Source organism: Amphibalanus amphitrite, unplaced genomic scaffold (genome assembly GCF_019059575.1).
Source record: "Amphibalanus amphitrite isolate SeventyFive unplaced genomic scaffold, NRLGWU_Aamphi_draft 000129F_arrow, whole genome shotgun sequence".
In the NCBI taxonomy this organism is placed as follows: Eukaryota; Metazoa; Arthropoda; class Thecostraca; order Balanomorpha; family Balanidae; genus Amphibalanus; species Amphibalanus amphitrite.
In genome coordinates, this window is record NW_024881624.1 from 855726 (window position 1) to 879436 (window position 23711).

Sequence of the window (23711 nt, forward strand, 5' to 3'; positions counted from 1 at the left end):
CCCGACGACGAACGATGCCAACATGTATACACTATTACATCGACACATTGCCGGCATTCATGCATAACTGTATGAGCGTAGGCGGTGCATTTCGACATTTCTAACGGTCGCAGAGTGGTACCGAGACCAGAGATGACAAAGTTCTTGAAGACAGAATGCAAGAGGCAGGCGGCACGGCGCACCGAGCCGGAGAAATAAACATCAAGCCGTTGTCTGGCCTTGGTGTTTTTATCAGTGCCGAGACAGCTATTCAATAGGTGATCCAGCACTTCAGGCGGGCGGTATCGCTGTAATCAGACCGTAGCTAAAAGCCGAGTATGATGTGCGCTGACAGGAAATCCCTCTTCGCAGTTTGTATTGAACATGATGAGGTGCTAGCCTTGCATGAGGCCCAAGAGGATGGATGCAAGCCGAGCAATGAACACAAGCAGCACTCACTCGCTGTGAGCAAGAGTGATATTCTATTTATTTGAATTCAAGCTATCAACAATTTCTTTCAAAGATAACAAAAAGTATCATTTGGATCAATAATCGTCAAACTAAGCTTTTTTCAAAGCACTTTCTTATCACACCGGTGAATGTCTCGATTCAGTGCTGTCCTACATAAGCAGCGTGGAAACGTGAATGTGAATATCTGCGGAAAAATGCGCCATTATGATATAAAATCCGATATTAAATTCACGGGGGTGCGGTCAGCTCCGAGACACCACACCGTTCGGTGAAACCTTTTATCATTCCGGCGCGTTAGCGGGCGCACCACCCAGGTTTAAGTGCCGATGCCATCGGCGGGCGCGGCGTTTCCCTGTTCTGGGAAAGGTGTTTGTGGACAGGTGCCTGCAGACACACGCGCTGCTGTGTGTGGCCGCTGGCCTCCACCCACTGGCCAAACACCCACCGGTCACCAGGAATGGGCCGGGCGCGGTCGGCGCGCGGCCCCGGCTGCATTCCGACACGATCCATGGCGGGCACTAGTGCACTGGCACGGCTGCACAGCGTCCCACAGGTCAGGACACGATTACAGGGCCGGGGACGGTTACTGGAGCGGAGGTACGGCCCACGGACTTCGGTTTACCCTTCAGAACCAAGCCGCGACCTTCAAGTCCTTGTCCACTTTCAACAGCTTCAATTAGCGACACGGCAGAAAAGTTTCGCAGGCACTTAGCGATGAACCGTTTAAAGGAAAAGGGCCACCTTTAACATGGGGATTGAAACTGAGATAGCCATCTTGTAGCCCGTGTCCGAAAACCTCTCTGTCTACCTCCTTACGGCCGATTTCGGCCTCCATTCGTAGTTATCGGCAATTTTAAAAGACAATATGCCAGGAATGCGTTCTTATCCCAGGAATGCGTTCTTATCCGACAATACAGCCACCCGCGGCGAGGCTTTGGTTTTTAACCAATCAGCTTGCAGCAGTACTGATCAGGCACGGATCCCTGTACTAGCGAGCAGACCACGAGCAGTTGCGTTATTTTTCGTTGTCTGTTCTGGCAATCGGCCGGCGGATGAACATCCGCAATCGAATCTTGAAATCCGTCGCGCTGATTGGTGATGAGTTTCATGAGCTACTTTCATGAGGTCTATGAAAATAAACCTATGCTATGCCCTGAACAGATGACATCTCGTTTGGTAGCCAATTGCTAAAATGCATTTTTATCTTACGCAAGGCAGTATACCATATTTTATACCGTGGATCTGATCCGAAATCAGGGCGTTTTTGTTCGAACAAATACCTATAATAACGATGAAGAAGTGCGTGATCCGCGGAGCAAACGACCTACGTCGGGTCGGGACTGATATGCGTGTGACTGTGCACAAGTAAGTACCTAGGTACCTAGGTAGGTACCTAAATTCTTATTTATTGCAATGGCTCTTCTATTACTTTTGTTTTCACAGAACTCTCCCCTGGATTAGCAAACCCTTTTGAACTGTTCAGGCTTTCACAACTGAAATGCCAGACTGGATAAAAAAACGCAAGTTATGCCGAATATGTCATGCGAAGTGGCGTGATTGCGGTGTTGCCCCGAAAATTTCATCGCACATCCAGCATAATTTTGCATGCGTCAAATTCAGCGCATGGTGGCAGCTGAATTTTTAGGCGCAGGGTGACCGCATGGCGCATAATGTTTATGCAAATGGCTGTCACCGAATTTTTTGACACGCTGTGGTCAATCTAGCAGCAGACTTGCCCTGCGGGCGCTGGCAGGTCTGAAGAGAGTCGGAACTTCCGGCCTGGGCCTTGTTTCACCTTAAGATTCTACAGTGTGCCACACAAATTGTGGTATTGGGTTTTCATGGGAACATTAACTAATTCAGACGCTCAGAAAGGGAAGAGCGTCTGACTCCGAGGCCCCGGAACGATCTGTCTGGTTGATATAGCCTTGGTTGGTAGATATGCACATGTGCTTTATGTAAAAGTGGCTTAATTTTGGTGCAAACAGGCACCCAACTTTCAGTGGAAATCATGCACTGGAATTTCAGCTCAAAATTGCTTGCTTCAAATTTTGGCGCATGAGGGGCTCACGGGCATCCGGCGTAGTGTATGGATGTTTTCCAGTCTGGCTGAAAGGCAGAACTCAGACACATTTATCCAGCCCTTCAAATCCCATTTCCTGGTTGTGGTAACACCTACCTTTCCATGGGGGTTTGGTTCATCTCTTGTCTACACAGTTTTCTTTCACTTATGTGCTGACAAGAAAAGGAAACTCACCAGAGCCCAGTTTCACCAAGTGCGGTAAACTCAATTTGGGGTAAACTACCAAACTACCCCACTACTTAACTACAAAAACTACCCCAAAATTAAGTTAACTGCACTTGGTGAAACTGGGCTCAGTGGAGCTATTCAGCTTAATACACAGAGTATGTGTTGCATGGACTAAGCATGTGTTGACCCTTTTTTACTTTTAGGTTCCCGCTAAAAAAAGAAGTACAGAGAAAAGTGGATGAGGGTGTGTGGCATGACCAATGAGCCAAGACCACATGACCACTTAAACTTAACAAGAAGTGCGCACCATGATAAGCACAGTCAAAAACGTTTGCGTCTAAAGAACAGTGCTGTGCCGGATCAGAATGTAAGTTGTTTTTTAAAAGTGATGAAAATGCCTGCAAAGTTATCAAAAGACTTTGAATATTGTTTTTGTAACACTTCACTCTAAAGTTATTCCTAGTACCAGACATTACAGCTTTAGTGCAGAGTCTTTATTTGTGATATTTTTAGCCAAAAATTATTACTAGTACCGAGCCCTTACAGCTTTACAGCCCTAGTACCTTGCCCTTATTTTTTATATTTTTTAGCCATTTCAACCTAACCGAATATCTGTATGTTTGTATGTTATTGTTTTGATCTGTATTTTATGCTACCTCCCTATAGGTAAGTTTTATTAAAACATGTGGTAACGGTGTGCTGATTTTTTACAGATTCCGTATACGCCTTGGGTTGCTGTCGCTGCTCGGTCACCCACAGATGAAAGTGATCAAGAAATGGACATCACTCAGGTAAGATTCAAGCGTCCTTTATTTTACACATAATACACTAAGCAGTAGCACCCTAACCGCAACATATGGGAATGCATTGCCTGGTGGGTGCCTACTGCCTACCTGTATGCCAAGTTTCAGCTAAATCGCCCCAGTAATTACAGAGTTATTGAAATGGGAACAAATTCGGCACCTCTTCTTTTTGCATTTTGCACGTGCAGTGGGGGTCACTCACATAGATCAAGAGCATCCGACCTTTGGTTGAAGGGGTGCAGCTACCCTACAAAATTTACCGCAAGACCGCCCAAGCGGCTGCTGAGATGAGCCTCTCAAAATCACTTCTTTTGCAACTTTTGACAAATAACACCCTTGACTTTTCACGTGGCACGTGCCACGACGGTCCCTGTAATGTATCAAGAGTAGTCAATTACGGGGTAGAGGGAATAGGGCTAGCCAACAAAAAAAAAAAGACCGCAGGCCAATCGGTCCAGCGGTTGCTGAGATATAAGCCTCTCAAAAGCGTTACAGGCCGGGCCGGGTCGGGCCGCTCATACTGAGCTTTTTCCTTGATATTGAAAAGACTTCGCTTCGCTCGCTCGCTCGTAATTAACAATTCATGGTTGACTATATGGATTAAGCTAAGTGATTGCGCTCTATTAGCACACTATCTAAGTAGCCCTTAATTGCTGCCGGTGCGTGGACTGTGAAAGTGAGCCGAGCTGTGACGCAAACCGTGCGCCTTTTTCAGGTGTGGGATCACTCGTGGAAGTTCACGGCGGATACGGAGCCGTGCATGCAGCTCTGGTTCGATCCTGCTCAGGGAAGCCCCAATGACGCCGTGGCGCGCATCTGGGCTGAGCGGGTGGTGGCGGCCGGTGCGCGGGCGCTGCCGCGTGGCTGGTGGCCGCGGCCCTGGCGGCAGCGGCCCGCTCCTGACCCGGTCGCCCTGTGCCGAGCACAGAGCGCCGACTGAGGTCAGTCTTGTGATCGAGCTTCCGCGCCGGAGGTGGAACAGGTGGAGCTGGCGGTCACCTGCGCGGGCTCGGCGGCCTGTAAGCCGTGCCGAGACGAACCGCGACACTCTTGCTAGATCTGCACCCCATTGTAATCTTCTGTAGTCGATATTCGGTAGGTACTCAATGCTCATTTTTCTGATATTAGACGAGTGGCGGGTTTTGATGTTACATTGGAGACTGCTGTCTCGGGTGGCCCGACAGTGTTCGATTGTGGTGTAATGTAGATACATAGACGGGATGCCGCGGCTCGGATTCGTAGCTGGACTACCATGTGCCTGTCGATTGAGATGCTTTGCCTGGCGATTGAGATGATTCGGGGCGCGGCCCCACACTGACGCCATGGTGCAATGAGTGACTGGCGACAACTAAGCAATTATGTACTTTTGTAGAACACATGTTTTCATGGATACGAGAGGCAGTCCTTTTTTCGCTAGCAGTCATTTGGTTCACGATACTTTCGATACCGACAAATATGTTCGGGCGGCCGGTCCGTCCACAGCTAATGCGTGCTTGCCCGCCGATGCCTAACGGAGCGCTGTGCTGTCTACGCTCACTGGTCGCTGGCCCGAGAGCCGTTCGGTTGCTGCTGTTAAAACAGTTCTCACAAAAACACGCTGGCTGGCTGCCAGTTCTTCACCAATGAGAGGCCCAGTAGCATCAGCAGGTAGCATTGTTTAATATTACTATTCCATTTTGTTTACCCATATGTCCGACCTAGAGCCGACTGGTAAAAAGCGGCAACCGAGCAGCCCTCCGCAGCGCTGCAGATCATGTACGCTCGATTATACACAATATATGTGTCTTTCTTGCACACAGAGACATGACGTTTTGTAGAGCTTTTATATCGCTTGTGGCTGAAAGGAATATTGTACATTTTAGAGCTTTCATGTACGCGAGAAAATATGGTGCAAAAAAACATTTATGAAGCCTGTTGAATTTTAAAGGTTGTTGGGGCATTTCACAGACTGTGTCGGTGGGCAGGGCAGCCCGGCCCCGGCCGCCGCCGCCGCCGCCTCCTTCACTGGTATGTGGCAGGGACGGAAGCTTCGTATTGATATACCGGGGTGCAACTCAAGCAGCATGTCACCTATCAAACAACCTTCGGTTATGAAGTGAATGAAAACTAAATATTATGTATAACTGTGATCTGCGCTGCGGTGTTTCCAAAGTGGAGGAAGTACGGGGAGCTGGACCCGGACTCGATGAGCCCTCTACTACGGATCTGGGTCTTCGCAGCTGATCGTCTGTGAATGAGAGATCATATGATACCAATGCATACCGAACGGATCAAAAACAGTGCCATTATATATTTGCAATTCTACAGCTTTACGTAAGCCCATCCTAGTGAATGCATTAATACGCGTTGATTTGACAACTGACATCCGGTTGAAGGCGTTTTTTTTTCGGCCAACAGCCGGCCAGCAGTTGTTGCAGGCCGGCCTCGTTGGGAAGCAGGTTCATTTTCCGACAGCCACTGCGTGCGGAAGCACTCTCTGATGGCGCGGACGGCGTAACAGTAGGCCCGAGTGGTGGCAGAGTCGAGTGTCGCGGCGCGGCAGAGCGCGCGGCGCGGCCGCCGTCTGTTCCAGCTCGGCGTCGGCGCGCCCCTCGGCGAACAGCAGGTGCAGCTGACGGTCGGACAGGCAGAAGCCGCTGATGCCAGGTGTGCTGACGTCGCCGGGCCGGCGCGGCGCGGCGCCCTCGGCCGCCGCCGGGCTGGGCGGCTCGTTGAGCTGCTGGATGAGCTGCAGCACGCCGCTGCGCTGCAGGCCGCGCTGCGAGACGACGGCCAGCAGGCGGCCGTAGGCGCAGCGCGCCGGCGCCGGCCGCGGCAGCAGGTCCAGCGGCACGGCCAGCGACACGGAGACGGACAGCTGCGCCGCCGACTGCAGCAGCTGCAGCGGCCCGAACGGCGGCGGACACGTGCCGCGCTCAATGTCGGCCGCCGGAGAGGCAGCCGGTCCGGCCGGCACCGCTGTCAGCGGCACCTCCACACTGAGCAGACGCACGCCGCGCGTCAGGGCAGAGACGTCCACCACCACCTGCCGCGCACACAGAGGGCCGACAGTGGTGACAGCGCGCGGCGGGTCAGACCTCACAGTGGGGATAGCGGCAGCGGGTCAGACACCCTTATAGAACAGCACGGGGCGGAGCCGACAAAAGAGGACGAGGAGACGGTCATACAGCCGACTGAGGTCCGGGCACCGACTGACTCAAAGTGCTGAACATGTCACACATTTCTAAATGGCTTCTGTAGGACGGAATAGTGTCTCTTCCTTCCAAGGCTTACTTGCAGAATAATATGGAAAGACACAATTTTACAAGTTGTGTTTTTATGACATAAGTTCTTTATAACATTTCAACACGCAAACATCATACCTTGACAATTGTTCACGATGAAGATCATGCAGGAACATTTCATATTTAGTCACCCTTGATTATTTTGTTGATAGTGATGCGAAAGGCAAACTACCAAAGTATATATTTGCAATTATTTGAGTTAATAATTTCAACTTTTTTGTGTTGAAAATTGACTTTTGAAACAATAAATGCAAATGAATTATCAGTGTCTGGAAAGGTGCAATGCTGAAAGCTTCTTATTACATTTTAATTTATATCTAAAGCTTTGTGATATCCAAACTCTCAGAAATAACCAGGGACGTAACCAAGGAGAGGGGAGGGGCACGGGAGCCATGCCCTCGTGCCCCTTCCCCCCTCGGTGATGGCGATTTTTTAAAAAATAAAAACAGCTGTGACACCCCCCCAAAATAGTGGGCCTAATCAGAGAAATTTTCCTTTTTTGGAGGGGGTACAACACTAGGCCACAACCTGTGACCCCCCCCCCCCTGAGCAAAATCCTGGCTACGTGCCTGGAAATAACAAAGCACATCCTATCCTTTGATGTTGGACGCAAGAGCCAAGTTGCTACGCGCCCTAACCCATAACAACAACAACATCCTATCCTTTGATGCCACTTACCAGCAGCTTTGCGCACTACCAAACAGCCACCTTTGGGCCTTTGTTGTTCTTGTTTTGGGCATTGTCAGTGGTAACTGGAAATAATCAGACATGATGGTCAGAGTAGGGAATGTGACTACAACAAAAATCATTTCATTCCTATAAAATAGACATGATTTAATAGAAGACCTTCTTCTTAAGAAAGTGTGTCATGGATACCAGCTAATCTGTATGGTATTTATCTCCAGTATTATCATATAGGTATAACAATTATCACCACCCGCCACCATTGAATGTAGGTTTTAGGTTGTAGGTTGTAGGTGGTAGGTTGGGTATCGGTAAAGCTGGTGTCACCGTCAGCGCTAACCGGTAAATGTGTAGATAAAAGGAATCTTAAAAACAATCTAACCTAACCTAACCTTACCTACTGACCTGCAACCTACCTACCCACAACCTACCAAACTAATATACGCTGACAGTGATGCCAGCTTTACCAATGCCGTACGTTGTAGGTTGTAGGTAAGGCTAGGTCAGGTAAGATTATGTTTCATTATATATTTACTGAGAAGACGGCTGAATGCTCTTGAGACGTGGCTATACATTTACATTTTGTAAGTAATTTTCAGGTTTCAATGAATATTTCCTAGTGGAATGTTTTGAAAACCATTCTAAATGATGACCTTTAGCATTCCATAGTACTTTAAAGCTAATTAACCACATCGCCAATGCTAGGTCACATTGCATGCCTACTTCCACTGGCAGCTCCATGGGATATATGATAGGCAGGGGTAAATGGAATATTTTTTATTAATATTCTTGAAGAAAATTATAGGCATGAAAAGAAGATGATCTGCCTTTGAGATTGATATGTGATGCCTACTTTGGAGGAACATAATCATAATAATTACACAATCATAAAAAAATGCAATGTAACCAAACAGCCGCTTATGCCGCAAAATGAGAATCAAGCCAATCACTGAGGACAAACCTGCGCGCCCTAACTCTTCAACAACAACAACAACTGAGGACAAACAATTTCAAACCACCAAAACTATATTCTTGCTATTCACCAATAATCCTAAAATAGCGTTCCATGGCCATTATATCCATCTTTCACCCTTACCTTCGACAGATAACCGGCGCCACGGGCAGACACACGGGGCGACAAGTTGTTTACAACCGCTACAGTCCGACGAGTCTATCCTCCTCAAGGCTGATTGGCTTGAGTGTGACGTCATTGCTATGACATCATACAGTAGCTGCGGTAGAGAGTATAAACATAGTACCAATATGTTAAATAGTTTGAAATACTTTTTAGCGAATTATGCACTTCTGGCACCGGTTTTGAAAAGAAAATGGAAAATAATAATGTCAAAATAAAAACCAACGATATCTTCATATTTCAAGAAGGTGGCACTTTTCCTTTAAGCCTGTTGCGTCTCTATTTGACTAATTGAACGACACATGCCATTATGGATGGCTCTATTCCGACGTTGGGTCGTCGGGAATTTACGGCACGTTTGGACAGCCAGTGAGACGCTGAATAGGCCCATCCATAACCGTTGGCTCACTCAGAGCGGTGCAGGGGAAGCCGACTGGACGAGAACGGCGGAAATTAACGGGGTTACGCAACGACAAGACGATACTCTCCGTAATGAATTGCACATTGACTCTATAGTCCCATCGGGGTCAGCCGTTACGTTACAATGAGGGATCCACTCGATCAACTCGCCCTCCGCTTGTTACCAGAGGTCAAGGGAACTGGCCTCCGGCTAAAAACAGCGGGCTCGTGATGGATTCTTATATTCACCCGACAGGAAGCACGCATCTTTATTGAGGTCGCGGTGTTACCGGTTTCCCAAGCCACGCTAGATTATCCCCACGGCGCCCCTAATACCTGCATTCCCTTGTACCTTCTCTAGTCGCCTTCCACCAGCCCCCACGGTCATCAGCAACCACGGCATTAGCCCCAAGACGGCAACATAATGACGCAGTAATGGAACCAGCAACTTCCTCGTCACACTATGCCGCCGCTGGCACTGCCATACATGAACAGCCAGCATGACTGGGTAACTGTACGACAGGGCGACGCGCGCACCACTCAGGCCCTGTATAGGGCGGCGCAATTAGGCGGTGCGTGTGCCGGGGCGAGTGTGCTCGCTGATGACACGATCGCCTGTGCGCAGCCACCGCGCCGGCACTTAGCTCCGTGTTCCCGCCCCGTCACCGCCGCTGCATTAGGTCATGCAGGACGGCTGGTGCAGCGGAGATCTAGGGACCGGATGGCGGCGAGTCAATGGATGAAGGGGCTCGGAGGGTGGATGGTGGACGCCGGATGGGGCTGGGTGGGCGACGGGTTACTGCTTCATGCAGTGAATGATCACTTCGATGCCCGGAAGGTGGTGGACTGTATGAGGATGTACTCATGCTCATACATACATAGATATGTTTCACGTTACCGAGAACAGGTAGACGTCCATCAATGGCGGCACGGAGGGTCACCCCCTGCCCTCGCGCCGAGCGATGTATCAGGGATGGTGTCTCAGTCTCCTCCCCATGTCACAGGGAAGATGGGATCGTATGTCTCCTCCCAGGGCAGCGAGGGCGATGGACTCGGCGACCCACTGGTCCGCGAGTACGCCCATCGGAGAGCAGACATGACCGTCCAGATGCCGCCCCGCTCGACTGGCCACATTAAACACAGCAGACCGGCAGGTAATGCGATAGGTATCCCCTACCTGCATTGCATGCCTAACCCGTCAGATTGTCATCTGCGTTGGCTCGTTTTACCGCAAAGTTGTTTTAAGTAGTATGACAGCGCGGGTAATTATATGACCCAGTCCAGCCATCTCACAGGTCTGCGTCAGTCAGACATCTCTGGCGCATCTGTTGCATACCAGCAGTGAGGCCGAGCTGCAAAGCTCTATCTGAACTAGGCCCAGGTACCCGGACACTAGCCGAGCTCACGTCTAACGGAGGCGGAAACTAACCCGTTTTCCCTGCAGGCCAGGTCAGTCGGGTTCAAATCGAGTCTGACACCTTACCACACCGACTGCATGAGAGGAAACAGACCTGCTGCGGCGCCCGACTACACTGTTTTTCTCTTCCTGGCGCTGGAACAAATCATTCCGCCGACCACAACACACCAAAGCACCAGGCCAGACTGCTATAAATTGAACACCGAACGGCGATTACAGCAACAACGCAAGTACATATAAATTCAACACTTGTTCAATTCATGTCTTTGACATTCATGCCTTAGCCGACGCGAGAGGCTCCAGAGACCTTCAGTCTCTAATTCGCGATGGCGCCGCTCGAAACAACAGGATGACTGCCACGCCTACGCGTTATATCGGATACCGTCACCCACGCTCTCCTCCCGGCCCTACTGAGACACTGAGGAGACAGTGGCCTCAGAGGCTCAGACAGGCGGCATTCGTCAGCGCTGGTTACCGCTGACGTCCCACCGACCGCCGCCATGACACAGCCATTCGTCATCGTTAGCGATTATTTGTCCCGCCTTGCAGTCCCGCAGCCTTCGCAATGTCCTTCGAGGAGCACAGAGGGGCGTGGGAGGACGCTGATGGTGGCTATAGTCATGGCGGCTGACTGGAAGCCAGCTGCTGACTCCCTCCCGACCAGCAGCTGGAGTGATGAGCCAGCTACTGAGCTGTTGAGAAGTTGAGCTGAAACGCCAGAACTTTTAAGCTATCGAGCTACGAGTTGTCGAATGAGCTGTCGAGCTGCTGAGCTGTTGAGCTGTTGAGCAGCTGAGCTTACGAGCCGCTGAGCCATCAAGCTGCTGAGCTGTTGAGCTGTGAAGTTATACTTCCACTGTACAAACTTCACTGCCTGGCTGTCGAGCTGTCGAGCTGCTGATCTAACGAGTTGTTGAGCTGCTGTTGTAACGAGCAGCTGGGCTGCTGAACTGTCGAGCAGCTGAGCTTACGAGCCGTGTTGCCGTATAAGCCCTGAGGGACATCCCGGACCATTTTCCCAGAAGCATCATAATTCAGCGCCCGAGCCAGCGCGAGGGTAGTGCAGTGCCTGCAGTTATACCCACGCCGTGTGAACCTCGGGGCTGCAGTTGGGAAGTTCTCTGCACCCTGTGGATGCGGCTCTGACGGCTATTATGGAGCACAGAGCGCGCTCAGCGGGAGGGCCACAGGACCGAGGAGAAACCAGAGACTCAGGAAAAACACAGTGTTTATGTAGACCAGACGGAGGGGGAGTGACAACGACAGAAGAGGAAACAACGCGTGAGCGACCAGGAAGTGATGAGCGACGAAATAATAGCACTGACTATTTGTTGCATGTCTGATGAGCCTAAAACATATGACCTGAACTCAACCGATCTAACCTTATCAGATAAGTAAATGAGTATATCGATCATAACCATACGGCTCGGCTCGTCAGACTATATTACAACAGCTCATGATTGTCATTTCCCAGAGGCATTATGCCGAAATAAATTAATGTTAACCTCCCTCTCAACTTCACTTCAGGCACCGATCAACATAAGCCCCAATATATCAGCCGGTTCAGTCAAGCATGAAGAGCGGCAGACTTATGCGTCAGAACACAGATCAAACAGCGTCTGGGTGGTTAACCACCCGCACGGACAATATGACGTGTTTATGTCGACACGCTCTGCGATACGGTAACGTACACCGCTCGTTCTCCGACCCGTTTAACCGCAGCTGATTACAGCGTAACGCGGTAGGGCGTGACGTCACAGAGTCTCCGAGTCGGCCGGCACAAACGAGGCGTCACGTCACGGCTGAGTGACGCGCTGTGACGTGACGGTTAGATGGCGCAGTGACCGTCGTCGGCCGCGACTTCATCTGACCGGAGAGGTCACAGCTAAGACAAACAGACGAACTCAGCATACAGGTGCTGACTGCTGAAGTATCCAAGGGGCTCTCTTAAAACCAACCACCTTCCCGCCCACACACTTCCGTTGGGCACCGACACCTGAACACAATACCGCCTAATCTCTGACTTCAGGGGGTACCTCCCTCTATATCAGCAGACCCCCAGTCGAGGCGGCCCCAGCCACGGGTGGAGCTCAGCTGCACCTGGTGGGTCGGTTCCGTCGCCCCGACCTTCACCCTTTCGTCCATGGACAGCTGAAAGAAACGGCCAGCCTGGACAGAGCCAGCCTCCTCCTACACACTGACTTAGACCGAGAGAATAGCGTATTGCAAATAGGTGCATTGCAATAGGTGCAATTGCAATATTGTAAGAGGTGGGCACAACAAATTCGAGAAGCAAATGTCAACGCACATATTCCAGGAATCGATTCTTTCAACACAACCCGACTCTCAGCTGTCAGGTTTATGACAACCCGGAAGCAGCACAAAACTTCCGTTACCTGGAAAGCAGCTTTCAACCCTTGAACCCCATGCTCCGTAGGTACGGCTCTAATGCACCGGTGGGCGTTCAATTTCAGTCACCAAAGCCCTGAGCCAGCTCTCCATGCAGGACGGCTTCACACAAAGCTGAGGGATCGCAGCTCGAATGCCTTGTCACATGAACCAGTGGGCTGGAACCAGGCTCGATTTACTAAGAAATGTTCATTTGTTCTCATGTAGGTACAAATTTTGATGCTTCTGGGCACTTAGGTATTTAGTTTCAAGGTTGATGAGCAGCCCACACAAATATATTTTATAGAAAAGCTATTTTCATAGGAATATCATGCTTTTCGGCACTGATTTGGAATTAAAAGCACGGCAGCGAAGGCCCAAAATTAACGCTGAATATATTGCAAATGACAATATTTCGCGGTATGAAATTGTTTAAAAATACAGCTGTTACAACAAATCATCACGCCATTTTGAGACACTGTGTAAGATAAGAATTATGCTATAATCCACTAACAGCAGAAACGCATTTACGTAACCTACTTTTTAATCATCCATGTGACGTTCCCATGAGAAACGATGAGTTTAATTACAGCGATGTGAACAACCAACCCCTAATTTACATTACTTTCCAGAGCATCTCGGCGAGACTCAGCGCCTGTTTGGGAAGCGCTGCTGAAAATTTCGCAGGTCCGAAGTGTTCTCAAGCTCTCCAGCCCAAAGGCTAACTGCGGTGCGGCCCCACCCTTCACTGCTGTAAATGAATAACGTTCCGATAGGAACCATCTGAAGAGGAGCCACCTCAGGTGGCCCAAAGGGTAAGTCCCCGCTCTGGAGTCAAATGAACCGCGGGTGAATCCCAGTACAATGGCTTCAGTGGAAATGATAGTGTTCTTTTGGTGACATGTGTCGAACAAGAATTGATGAGTATTCAGAAACATAAGCCGGTAAAATGACCCAATGACAACATGCAGAGAGCAGACGGCTTGGCCTCGTGTGACTTACCGCGCGTAGTTGCCGAAACAACAGCTACATGCGAGGATAAAACTGCAACACCTGACTATTGCCAGAATCGGCAGACAAGTGCTCACCTGCAACCAGGGAAGCAGAAGTCAGATTGGCTGTCAAAAACACGGAAAGTACGGGTGGCTATCAGTGGTGACGACTCCCTTATCGCTGACGACATGGCCATTTGCGTCAGAATATACAGCAGCATCGCGCATGCATGTGAAGGAGCTATGCATGTATGCACGTCAGCATAAATCTCAAACAACCAGAATGATTTAAAAGGCGGCCAGTCTCTCTTCATGCACATTGCGCCACATTGGTAAATGAACGGCTCTTCTGGGTGGAGACCGCGTCCCGGCCAGGTCACGCTGTTGAGGTCAGAGGTCATGCGATCTGTGACCCCACGCGGTGGGCGCAGAGCAGCTGGGACGACTCCGAGTGACTCGGCTTGTCACAGGTGGGGGTCAGAGGTCAGGAGTTAAGGGTCAAAGGTCGTAGCAATGGCGGTCAGGAAGAGAGTGAGTGGCGAGACGTTCTGCACTGGGCGGGTAATTGTCACACGCTCAAGCAGCAGGAAAGGGTGATGTCTACTGAGATGACGGACGTAACCACACTCGGTGTGGTCGGTGTCGGGGCTGTTGAAAGATCAGTAAACCGAAACATCTGGCCTATCTCAGGCGTGCAGACGAACAGGGTGTAGGCTAAGCGACGACAGACAGGCAGTAAACATTGCTCCAGCCCGACCTCTACGCTGAGAGTGAACGGGAGCTGATGTGTAACTCGCTTATCCGTAGCTCAACCAATTAAACTGTCACAAATAGTCTAGGAATGTGACAGCCACCAAATAGTTTGTAATCGTGTATAAGGATTTCCATCGAAAATAGCATCATTGGTGTGAAATAAGAAATACATTTAAAAACGTCCCAAACAGGCGACCTGACGCGTTTCCCATTTGTAATGCTCCATTCTTTTTGTAGGTTTAAGTGACCATCCCACCTTAACATTAGTTTTGAGTTAAGATAGCCAAATTGGTGGCCATGGCCTGCAAATACCTACCAGTTTGGGCACTCACAACATCGAAAAATGCTTTAATTCGGAGATATGGAATTTCAAACTTGCAGTTTTCGGATTCTAAGGGGCTAATGCATTGAGATGCCACTTAGAATTTGTGACGTCAGCGGTGATCTAACGATTTTAAAACCTTATACCTACTAGGGTTGACTATTAAGTAATGGAAGTGCCTTAAGCAATTAAACGTTTTTGCACGTGTACATGTTTTCTTGGTGTCATTTCATGCGCCGATGTTTTTTCTATCCAATGGTGAAGACCACATGTCCTTAGCTACTTCTTGCTCCAAGTTATCGTCGTTTTCCCAAGAGACCACCCGAACCTGCGGCGCACCATGAAAAAGGAGTCTGGCAATGGCCAAAATCGCGCACCAAGCGCCAGCCCGAGGTCATCAGAGCTTATTGGCTTATTGTTATGGCTACACAATGGACAATTTCTATATTTTCATCAAAATAATACACATTGGCACGATAAATGACAGCATACACTACTCCACATAATCGCCTTCAAGCATCACACACCATTCCAGCCTCGTCTTGACCCACTCCTGGAACGCCGACAGAAGAGTGATCGGCGCTTTCTTTCCCAAACCGATGAAACCACCGACATATCGTCTGTGGGGAGGCTGCGTCGCTCCATACACTTAGAAAATAAATTTTCTGATATTGGTAGGCCTTTTCCCTACGACAAACTGAGCTCCAATGACCTTGCACTCGGCGCTGGCGCGCGGCTTTGGCCATTGCCAGGTGGTGCGCCACAGGTTCGGGAGGTCTCTTGGGAAAACGACGATAGCTTATAGCAAAAAGTAGCTAGGGACATGTGGTCTTCACCATTGGATAGAAAAAAGATCGGCGCATGAAATGACACCTAAATAATGTGTGCACGTGCAAACCCGTTTAATTGCTTAAGGCACTTCCATTACTTAATAGTCAACCCTAGTACTAACATCTTTTCAAAGCAGTGGTGGTATATGCTATTTGCGCGCAACATCTACCGCGAACGCCGCACTTCTAAAATGAAGTCGTTAGGAGCAGCGGAGATCCAAAAAAGTAAACAAAAGTAAAAGTCATATCTTGAAAACCGGTGAATATTTTTCGGTGAAATTTGGTAGATATTCGTTTTTGCTCTTTCTGAATCGAGCGACATCACTTTCATGTCAATTCATTAACTTTTTGAAGGTGGGAGGGTCCCTTTAATGTAGCTGTTGCAAGATACCGAATTAATTCAATATAGGTACCTTTCCAATGCTGCCGAGGGATAGATACATTTCTCGGTATAGCGTATGATACCTACAGGGTGACACAAAAAAAACGGTCATCACCAAAATTCGAATAACTTCGGAAGTTTTATTCAAATCATCACCAAACTTCGGCCACTTTAGGTCACACCTATGTAGCAGACATCCACCAAGTTTCAAGTCTTCATTACGAATACTTTTAGTACAGTGTGTGTTTTACGGACGCTCCACAATGTGCTCCAGGTGAGCGCCCCGGCGCTGCAGGGCGTAGGCACACCTGCATCCGGCGGGCAAAGTTGTCGATAACCCGATAAGAATAACGTTTCAGGGGTAGCACACCCCCTGAGCACTGTCTCCAGAGGCCATTGCACTCTGTAAAGTGCACAGCCATCGGGTTATCGACAACTTTGCCCGCCGGATGCAAGTGTGCCTACGCCCTGCAACGCCGTGGCGCTCACCTGGATGGAGCACATTGTGGAGCGTCAGTAAAACACACACTGTACTAAAAGTAATCGTAGTGAAGACTTGAAACTTGGTGGATGTATGCTACATAGGTGTGACCTTAAGTGGCCGAAGTTTGGTGATGATCTGAATAAAACTTCCGAAGTTAGGTATTCGAAATTTGGTGATGACCGTTTTTTTTTTGTGTCACCCTGTACACTGCAAGTTCAGATGTTGCGAGGCTGAAACAGGTGATACACGAACCAAAACACCTTCTGCTGTCCAGTTTTCATTTGAATCAATTATGGTGATGAACTGGCACGGTGTCACTCTATGTATAGCCCACAATGTTGATAGCACGCGCCTTCAATGGGTCAGTTCGCGGAACAAAGCGCATCCCGACGCCCGGACGCCGCTGAATATATCATCTAGCATTGAAAACACGAATACGATTCATGGAACTGTAGTGCTTGGCGACAGAGAAGAGCAACATTGTAAGTTCAAAACATGCCGAATACGGTCAAGCCCTGGATGTTGAACAATCCTTCCACTGGCAACACAGACGTGGGCCAAGTTAACATGACAATCCCAACCAGTGTAGAGGCAGAGATAGTCCTAGCTGACCCGTGTCAACACGCAAAAGCAACACAGAAACGATAGCGAGACAAATGGTCAGGTGACACAGAGCTCTTCCAGGGACCGACCCTATAACCCTGGAGAGAGCGAAACCCGCCGGCACTTCAAAACCCGCGCACAAAGTTAGAAGTGAATGATTGTTCTAAATCAATGAAAAAACGAAAATGTTGCGTGTGAATATCTTAATCAAAACATCAGCGGAACTCATGGCGGAACGCATCAGCGAGACATGGATGCGGTGTAAGTGAGCCACCACGCAAAGCGTCGTGGTTTGATGCGACACCATCGTGCCATCTGACTTCGACCATTCTCCGTGGTTTGTGCCGACTATCGAATGACGTTTGTGTGGTTTGCAGACGCAGCTATTGATTGCATTTCTGGCAAAGCCACAAGGACGAACAAGGTCCGAATTCCCGCCTATGACGCACAATAACGGATCGTTAGGAGAAGTTTTATGGCGTTGGAAATGGAAACAACGCTCATAAAAAGCTGTACAGGATTAGGAATAAAAGTTTACCCAATTACAAAGAGCGCTGAGCACTGCCGCCTGGTAACTTTGATGGTTTCTAAGGAACCGACTGCTAACCATGCCCCCCGATCATCGAATTTCGTGGAATAAAGCTGTCTATATTGCTCGATCAAATGCAATATAAAGTAAAACCATAAAATACGATTGATTAATACAATAGCGACTACAATGCATTTTTGACTGTCATTCTCGATGATAAAATCTTGTAATGAGATAAACACAGACTATAAATTATCAGCGATTAAAGGTGTATGAAGATTGCAGGCTTAAAGTAGCAGCAAAAACTCAGTATCGGAAGCTGGCAAGCCCTGCGGCTCTCATGGAAAACCGAGTGCTGTATTGTTATTCATTGCGCTATAGCCAGAAAACGGCCCTGACCTTTCCGTCTCAGCCACAAAGCACATTTCTTGGAAGCGCCATCCACCGACTCCATTAAACACCAAGCGCTTCCCTTCCACGTGACCTGAACTTTGACCTCACCAAATCGAGCGACTGAATAGAGCTGACTACTCAGTGCGGAAAGGTCATAGGCACAGTGGCAGCCCAATGTGAAATGCCATTTGGTTGCCACCATTTTTCAACTTCTGGGGAGTCAGTCGTAAAGAATTCAGAATGGAGATAACCTTTGTAGAACGCCATTCAGGCAATTTAAGGGCACAACAGTTATTTGCAGATATTCTTGATGTTCCTACGGTATACGGGCAATCTGTGTCTTCAAGAAATAGTCCGAGCATCATAAATTTCATGGAACCATAAAATACGATGAAACCACCGATGGTACAAGAGACCTCATAAATACAAATAAGAAACATTTCATTGCAAAACAAACTGCTGATGCTTAACACATTATAGGTATTTCATACACTATGCATACTTATACACAGCAAAGGTAAATACAATACACATCTCATAGCTCATGATCGCCTTAAAATTAATAGAATTAATATAACATCCATGTAGGGCAACATAACTTTCAGCCCTCTGTCCGAAACTCGGTGCGAAGACAACGCGACGCCGCGCTGCGCGCAGCCGCCACAACCATTCAGATATCCACTGATGCCGCACTGACCCGAGGTCATCAGCCTGATCCGGTCGACTGGGGGCCATTCATTCGGTCCGAACCGCTGGGATTGACCCGGGCCCACCGCCGGATGACGGGCACAGCCGCCAGGTGCCCCATGCATATTGCAGCTCCGAAACATGATGAATCGAGCCAAAGCCGTCACGGCCGCCGATGGCCGGTCCCGATAGACACAGGTGTTTGGCGTCTTTATTCCGCAGACCACTGCACCTGTTGCGGATTAGGATCTGCGGCATCTGTGCTCTGTTGACACCCCGTGCCGGCCGTTGCATGCATTTCACCCATGCCGGCTGCATTATGCATGGCGTCGGCGGGGTGTCGATAATGTATCGACCAGAGGACTCGTTCAGAGGCCCGTGAGCCGGCCGGGCCGACACTGCCATGTCTGAGCGGAGCGGACAGCGGGCGGCGGAACTCGAGTTGCATCAGGGAGAGGCCGCGACGGATGGCAGCTTTCAGCTCCCTGCTCAGGTAGACCGGGGAGGTGTTGGTATTCCTGGCGATGCCGCTGCTTACCGGAGCGCGGTAACGGAGCCGGGAGACCTCTGAGGAATCCGGCTTGAGCAATAACAAGTCCGGTAGGCAGTGGCGAGTTTCTGGCCGACGAACAGCATGCAAATTCATAGGGAAAAGACAGATTCAGAATGCAAAAATTTACAGCCAATTGGCAGGGACACTTCGCGCGGCTCACTTCATTAAAAGCTAGTTGGGTCAGGCGTTTTAACATGTCTTTTTTCAAAAGGTCAATCAGCAAGTGGACAACACTTGGCTCCACTGACGCGCATTGGAATCTGCACAATTGAAGTACCAAATTTGCTGAACCATAGACCACTATATATCGATATATAGTGGTCTATGGCTGAACATATCAATCGCTTTATCCACAGGGAATGAGACCATGCACGACACGCAGCGGCCCTCGCTAATCCAGAGCGGAATTCTGCCAGTCTGCTCTCTATTGATGCGTGACTGTAAGGCACGGTTATCATACCAAACGGGCTTAATTTCACGCACATTGTCGGTCAAGTATGTCAGCACTGACATAACTGACATGCACCGCCCGTAACCCAATCCAAGGCCTGCACATAAGTAAGACGTATGACATTTGATCCACGGTGCGGGTACGTGCAGCCACGTCAGTAACTTTTCATCAGTATGACAGTGGCAGTCATTATAATCCGCGATGGACGTCAGTGGCCGGCCCCGGAGTCCAGCCGTTTTTGCAGTAACTCAACGAATATCGCAGTCGAGAGGACGTCACCTGACGAGCCGGCCCCTAAAATTGCGGCATGAGAACCGTGGCGTCCCATCCGGTCACACTATCCAAGAGACGAATGACCCTAGAGTTATAACCCATGACTCAATATCAGGCAGCCAGTCAAACCTTGTCGGAATGGCCTCCTCGAATCGATTGAGCGTTAAACTGATCTACGGAGACTTGACATGACTGTGAGCGCGGACATCACTCAGTCAAAGCACAGAGACTGATTGAGCGTTAGTGAGGCTCGTCACACCCTCCCATCACTGTCGAAGCTAACCAGAATGAACAGAGACACACCTCATCTGATGGTGAGCCATTGAAGGGAAAGCGCCTTGAGGAGGCTGGTCATCAGTGGAATAATTCTCACTACTACTGGCCGATGGTTGGAGGATGTGAACCTCTCCCACTCTGATCGACGTCACTCCGGGGTCCGTGAGACAGGGACCAAGCTGTCATGTCCGATCTGTCGAGACTGGCGCGGCGGCGGCGGTGACAGTGGCGCAGACAGGACGATAGTGGCGCTGATGCGGCGATACGACGCACCTGGGACGACTCCGCCGCAGTCTGTCCCACGTTCGGCGCACCAGTCGCTTTACGGGACACGGAGAGGTCACACGCTACAAGACAGATTCCTGCATAACGCCCCATTTCCTGTCTACCAAAACAGACCGCTTCAAAGGTCCGGCCGACAGCGATACGTGGAGAGCTGGCTGGGTTCGTTCTGCGGAATGGATTGCATTTCCGGAGTGGCTGGACACCCGATAGCGTGCCGATTTCTGACAGCAGCCAGTTGGGATACGTGCATCATGTTCCTGTCATGTTCTTCGAATCGATGTACCCAAACACTTCCATGTCAATGGCGCATGAGCCCACTATTTCTTCGACGAAGCAGCCAGACCTGCTGATGGCAAAGCAGCGTGTCTTCAGGACACCTTTCCTTTCTCTGCAGTACTCGATAAATCCTGAATGACCAGCACTAATAGCGTTTCGCGTGCTGGAGGATCGCGCGTTGCCGACAATGAAAAAGACAAGCAAAAAGATCGATGAGGCACTTTGATGTCCGTTTTCAGCACCTTCCACCGCACTCTCGCCGCTTGCTCGTTGCGTGATCGCAATGTGTGATTAGCCCTGTTGCGAGAATGAGCTACGACAGGTCGTGACTCGAGTGCGTGGCAGTGCCAGCAGCGGCTGGCTCGGCGGCCGAGGGCGCCCTCCTCCGCTGTTCCTCCGCTGCCGGGGGCTCCGTCCAGTCACGGCGGGCCATTCGCACCGGTCGCCGCCGGTTTTTGCCACCGTGCGGCCGCGGCTGCGCGGCTGTTAGACGATGGAGGAGGCTCTGCGACCCCTGCAGGCGGTGTGGTGAGGGAGTTCACCGGCTGACTAAGCGGCAGGTTGAGTAGGAACTTTGCGGGTCAGAAGTGTCACAGAGCGTGAGGCGGTGACCACTACATCCACGTGGAGCCTCCATTGTTGGTGTGTTTTGGTATCAGAAGTTCCCGCGGCCGCAGCTGTGGCAGAGGGCGGCAAACCACCACCGAGAAAAACAGACGCATTTCTTAATCTGACCACTTATTGTGTCGGCTCTGACAAAGCGGTGGGGGTAAAAACAGGCGGTAAGGCGGTAGCGCTGGAAGGCGGGAGCAGGGTGGGAAGACAGAACCAGAAACACCCGGAGCCACTGCGTCCCTCCGGCGACTGATGGAAGCAAAACATCCCGCGGGAAAAGATGAACACTCTCGCTTCCTGGCGGAGTGATCAGCAGTGACTACTAGAATCATCGAGCAGCCTTGCTAGGCTGGCTTAGGTATATCAGTGAATTCACGGCAATTAGATGCATGCATAGGAGTAGAGATCTGCACCGGCCGGCTGCAGCCGCGGCTGGCTGCATCCCCATGGCTATGGGGCGGGGCGGCTGCAAATATCTCCAAGAGCACGGCTACGGCTGTGGCCACGGCTGTGAGCTGGTGACTGATTTTTCAAAAATAAATTTTGAGCCAAAAATAACATTGTGTTTTGTGAAGGAAAAATATGGACCAAGTGGTTTCCAAAACAGCAAAATTTTCTAGCCTAGGACAGCATTTATATGCCTATAACCCTAATAATGATTATCAGCATCCTGATCCGCACCAACTCAAATCAGTAACGCAAACCAAGTCACAGACAACTGGACAAACATGATTGCGAATGAAAGCCTGCTACACCTAAGTCACAGAATTGTCTGTCCAGTTTCTTAACTCATTATTGCTTCTTTGCATGTCAGGTAGCATGTGATACCCTTAATGATAGTTCAGACCAGTCATGATATTGATTTGATGGCAGACATTAGTCATTACCTAAATGCTGCTGCTGTTGGCTGCAACAACACACATTGCCCCTCATTTTCAAATGCACACCTGTTTTGAAGCTCCATTCACCTACTTTAAATACACCTTTGCTTCCTCAAGCACTTTTCCATCAGGCCACAAAAAAGAAAGAAATAATTTTACCAATAAGACTCTCGCCTGCCTCCAAATCGATGATGAACGCCCTTCATCTTCTATAAAATCACTTCTCCTTGGCCAAACTGCCCACCTCACCGTGCAAACCACTGAAAGATGTTACATCACGATATAAGTATTCTTTTCTTTACTTCGTTAATCGCTAATAAATGTTAACTGCAGGATCAAGCCAATGGGAGCTCAAAAAAGTAGATGAACTCTTACCCGTTTGCTCACGCTATGTGTAAAAGCTGCTTTCGAACACAGCAATAAAATGAAAAAGTGCGGCGTTTCCATGCTGCCGTGTGCTCAACACGGAGCACACACGGAGCAACATTATTGCTTTGGATTATTGTTTTTAGTTGTGTTGATAAAAGATAGTAATATTTGCTATCTTAATTTTTTTTCCATAGCATGTTCTCAATTTTCTTTACCGTTTTTCCTTTAAAAACTGTTATAAGTTTCAAAAGAAAATATCCTTGATTTCAAGCCTCGGATTATTTCCATTCTCCCTGTCATTCTAAATTACGTCAATAAACGTTTATTCAAAAATTACATGATAATTTTGGTGCAATATTAAAGTCTAGATCGATAATATGAATAAATTATATTTAGGTTTTCTATATTTTACAATCTGTTAAAAAAAACAGCAATAGTTTTATTTTTACATCATTACAAGAGTCCCTTGAGGGCAAGCACCAAGCAGACAACGCCAGAGTTAGAGTTGTCGGTTATCAACAATTTTTCGCGCTAATTTGGCACGCTGGTTCTGTTTGAAGTAGGGAGTTCGTTGCCGTGTGTGGCTGTGTTAACTGTGTTTACTGGTGAGTTGAGTGCTGTTAGTTGTTGGTTGCTCTGGGTTGTTATGCCACTGGATAAGGCACAGATAGCGCAGCTTGTGCGCGAGGGAAGCTCGCGCCTTTCCTTCCGCAAGAAGACGGATGGAAAATCGAAGGTTTGGTCCCAATTCGATTTGATTGCCTGTGATGGGGAACCAATTCCATTCGCTGCGTGTCGGGAATGTCGCACTGTGTATGCGTACACCCTGAAGGACGGCACGAGCTCGCTTTCCAGCCACAAGTGCGGCCTGAAGAAGCCATCCGCTGGCCAGAGGAGCGTCGCTGGATTCTTCCAGCCGGAGCCTCCCGAGCGAGCATATAGTGCA

At 49.3% G+C, this 23711-nt stretch overlaps 1 protein-coding gene and 2 long non-coding RNA genes across 10 annotated transcripts in view; 1 reads left to right on the forward strand and 2 right to left on the reverse strand.

Annotated features, from left to right (window-relative positions):
• LOC122381858 (protein TANC2-like) overlaps window positions 1-23711 on the reverse strand; it is a 179353-nt gene that overhangs the window by 44989 nt on the left and 110653 nt on the right. The window lies entirely within an intron of this gene.
• On the forward strand, window positions 1622-5311 carry LOC122381861. Its single transcript, XR_006256594.1, has 4 exons — window positions 1622-1815; window positions 2905-3068; window positions 3415-3492; window positions 4220-5311. It is a non-coding gene; the product is annotated as an uncharacterized LOC122381861 (long non-coding RNA).
• Window positions 5775-8774, reverse strand: LOC122381862. Of its 3 annotated transcripts, none has more exons than XR_006256596.1 (3): window positions 8569-8774; window positions 7467-7540; window positions 5775-6529 (listed from the first exon to the last, which is right to left on the reverse strand). It is a non-coding gene; the product is annotated as an uncharacterized LOC122381862 (long non-coding RNA). The 3 variants fall into 3 exon arrangements; XR_006256595.1 differs by having other exon boundaries at window positions 7467-8433; window positions 8479-8582; XR_006256597.1 differs by lacking the exon at window positions 8569-8774 and adding an exon at window positions 8516-8537.